This window comes from Sorex araneus, chromosome 3, assembly GCF_027595985.1.
Source record: "Sorex araneus isolate mSorAra2 chromosome 3, mSorAra2.pri, whole genome shotgun sequence".
Lineage (NCBI taxonomy): Eukaryota > Metazoa > Chordata > Mammalia > Eulipotyphla > Soricidae > Sorex > Sorex araneus.
The window spans coordinates 45,722,044-45,725,623 of record NC_073304.1 but is presented as its reverse complement, the minus strand read 5'-3'; the positions used below and the strand labels follow the sequence as shown (position 1 = coordinate 45,725,623).

The 3,580-nt window shown below is 42.1% G+C and overlaps 1 pseudogene; it reads left to right on the top strand.

Moving 5' to 3' along the window:
- Positions 1–2,650: 2,650 nt before the first annotated feature.
- On the top strand, positions 2,651–2,885 carry LOC129403265 (ATP synthase membrane subunit K, mitochondrial-like; annotated as a pseudogene).
- Positions 2,886–3,580: the final 695 nt, after the last annotated feature.

Sequence of the window (3,580 nt, the reverse complement as noted above, 5' to 3'; positions counted from 1 at the left end):
TGACACATATGCTTCAAACTCAAGAACCCCACAAACTTAAGAAAGTTACTCACAACATGATCTGGAACCTTCTCGAAGGTTAATAGGGAGATTTGAAATTGAAAAACGAGTCCCCATAGCCCACTGCCTTCCTTCTCAATCCATAGAAGTGGAAAACTAAAAGGAACAGCAATAAGACCAAGTTTATGAAGAATTCAGTGTTCGTGAAAGGTGGTTCCTGCTTTCCTTCAAGGTTGCCTTTCCCCATCTCCACCCCAAAGTGAAGTGAGAGGGCTTTTGATAGTCAAGGTAGTACTGAGTTAACCTACTGACAGTAAAGCCTGCACACTTTTGCTTGGCTGGGCATCTGCTTCCACTACAGATCTGTTGAGCTGCTTTGTGCCTCACCTAGGTGGACTGGAGTTGGGGAGGTTAAAGGAGGGAACTAGAGAGAAATGGTAGGGAGAGGAAGTAGGTGAAGGAATAGCAGTGGAGCAGCCTCTGTTGCCATCATTGGCTAACTGATCTGTCTAAAGCATCTAGATTGTCTTCCAGGCAGAAAGAACAGCTGGTTAAATCACTTAAGAATCAATCATACATTTTATCTGAAGTGGAAGCACACCCATCAGTGCTTAGGGGCTACTCCTGGCTCCATATTTGAAAGTCACTCACAGCAGTGCTTGGATAAGCATGTGATAATGGAGATCAAAGTCAGGCCTTCCACATACAACACATGAATCCAGTCCATTAAGCTATGTCAGGGCTGCAACTTCACTCTTTTGGGGGTAAGGGAAACATATCTATCAGTGCTCAGGGGCTACTACTACTGGCTCTGTGCTCAAGAGTAACCGCTGGTGGTTCTCATGAGGCCACATGTGGTGCCAAGGACTCAAACCGGTGTGGCAGCTACTACGGCATGCAAGGCAAGTCTTTTACCTCCCATGCTCTTTTCTTCTAGAAGACAATAATTATGTAAAATTATATTAATAATAACCCCCCAAAATTTATTGTAATTGGATAATATTTTTAACAATGAATGAAAATGGAAAGTATGGTGTTCTACAAACTTTATTCCCAGCCCCCGCAAAAATGGTGAAAATTGTTTGAAAGAAAAAATCAACTCTTGGCCCACTTCCCACAGATGCCACTGTGTTGACTCACCCACTAGCTCAGCTCTACTGATTCACAACTGAATATTCAAAGAGATGCAAGCCAAGCAACTAAACTTCATGGGCACACCACCAGCAACTGAAAACTCCAGGACACCCTTGTGGTTGGGGTGGGGGTCAAGCCAAGTCTCCATCCTGCTGAAGCTCAGGCAGCTGCACCTACATCCCACCACTGCAACCACACCAAAGGCTCAATTCCACCACTTCATTAATAATCTCTATAGAGATACCAAACTGCGGAAGATTTCAGGTACCCCAGTGACCAGGCTAAGAACTCTCGAGTCTTCTCAGAGTTGGGGCAGATAGCCTCCTCCCATTTCCTGTTCTTCTGAAAGTTCGGGCAGCCTCCTACAGCTCACCTCCTACAGCTACATCCATGTCAACTCGCTGCCAGACCATAGATCCTGAGGTCTCTGGACCATGCAGCTGCATAGACAGCTATGCAACACTTCCAAATTCCTTAATAATGAAATTCCAGGGGCCGGAGCGATAGCACAGCGGGTAGGGCGTTTGCCTTGCACGCGGCCGACCCGGGTTCAATCCCCGGCATCCCATATGGTCCCCTGAGCACTGCCAGGAGTAATTCCTGAGTGCAGAACCAGGAGTAACCCCTGAGCATTGCTGGGTGTGACCCAAAAAGCAAAAAAAAAAAAAAAAAAAAAATAATGAAATTCCAGTAGAAGCACACCAAACTAAGTGGGAAAGTAACATAGAAGCCAACTAAACTCAACAAGCAAAATCAACAACATAAAAAACTCATCTAGCCACAGACAGCTTAGGAAATCTTCAGACAAGAACTTAATCCCATGGTAAGATTTAGCAGTTTTCTCATTAAAAAAAATTATTTTTAAACTTACTGATTTTAATTCTACTACTGAACCACCAATGCTGGCAAGCTACCTGTGGCATATTCGATATGCCAAAAACCGTAACAAGAAGTCTCACAATGGAGACGTTACTGGTGCCCACTTGAGCAAATCGATGAGCAACAGGATGAAGTGATACAGTGACAGTGATACTGATTTTAATATTGGAGCTTTGTTATCTAATCAATTTTAAATTTTGAACTGCATCAACAGTTGTGGCTTTTCTCTAGATTGTAGCACTGTCGTCCCATTGTTCATCAATTTGCTTGAGCGGGCACCAGTAATGTCTCCATTATGAGACTTGTTGTTACTGGTTTTGGCATATCAAATACTCCACAGGTTGCTTGCCAGGCTCTGCCATACAGGCAGGATACTGTTGGTAGCTTACTGGGCTCTCCAAGAGGGGTGGAGGAATTGAACCCGGGTCGGCCGCATGCAAGGCAAATGCCCTACCCGTTGTGATATCGCTCCAGTCCTGTGTCTACATTAAAAAATAAAAATTTAAAAGGAAAGTCTCTGAAAAATAAGCCCAAGAACATATAACAAATAGGAAGTAAAACATCTACTCAAGAAAATCTGTCATCAACACTGAAGGACACAGACTGTGGGACCTGGAACTCCTGCCAGATTATAGTCATGGCAGGCCCAGAAGCTGATGTCCAATTCCAGTTCCCTGGCATTTTACTACACTTGATCTTAGCCAAAAGGCCGAGAAGCGATTCCACTGGCATTTTTTAAAAAAAAAAAACTTCATCTCTTATATTCTGACAGGTAGACTGAACTGTGTGCTGGCCACATATGGAGGAATCACTTTGTTGGTTTTGAACTTAAGCTAAAGCCTAAGAAAACCCCAGCTATGAAGGCAACATAAAATGGATTCTAAAGTGGACCTCATATATCCAATTCCAATGCCTGAAAAACCTAATAACTCTTCATGTGATAATGTATACAATAAGTTTGAACCTAAAAGAAAAATCTATTATCATTTTTAAGAACTAAGAAACTGTTACTTGAACCAAGATTGCGTCCATCCCTCCTCCCTCACTCCTGCCCCTGAAGACAAGAGCACTGGCTCCTGGTCTCCAGTCCCAGTCCCAGGGCTCTGCCTACAGGCATTTGGCAGCCTTTCTCAGCTATCAGGGGCTGAGGCTAAGTTCTGGGAAAATGCATACTCAGCACAGAGTTCCCTGCTTTTAGTTCTCCATCTCACTAAGTGAACAGTATGGTCTATGGATTACATGGCAATAAGGATAATATGTTTAAAGAATAAGTATAAAAATATATGAATAACCAATAAAAGTTTTTTTAAAAAGTATAAGGGAACACAAGATCCCAAGATTTCAAAATTTAATACAAAGCCACTATAATAAAATCAACATTGTATAAGCTTAGGGATTAATAATTTTGAGACACAGAAAAAATAATTGATACACAGAAAATAAAATTCCTCTGTATATGAGAATTTAAAATATGACAATGGTAAGATATTTTAACTCAGTCGGTATAGGTGAATGTTTTTGCCAATGGTATTGGTACAAATGCCTAGACATCCAAAAGGAAAATGTA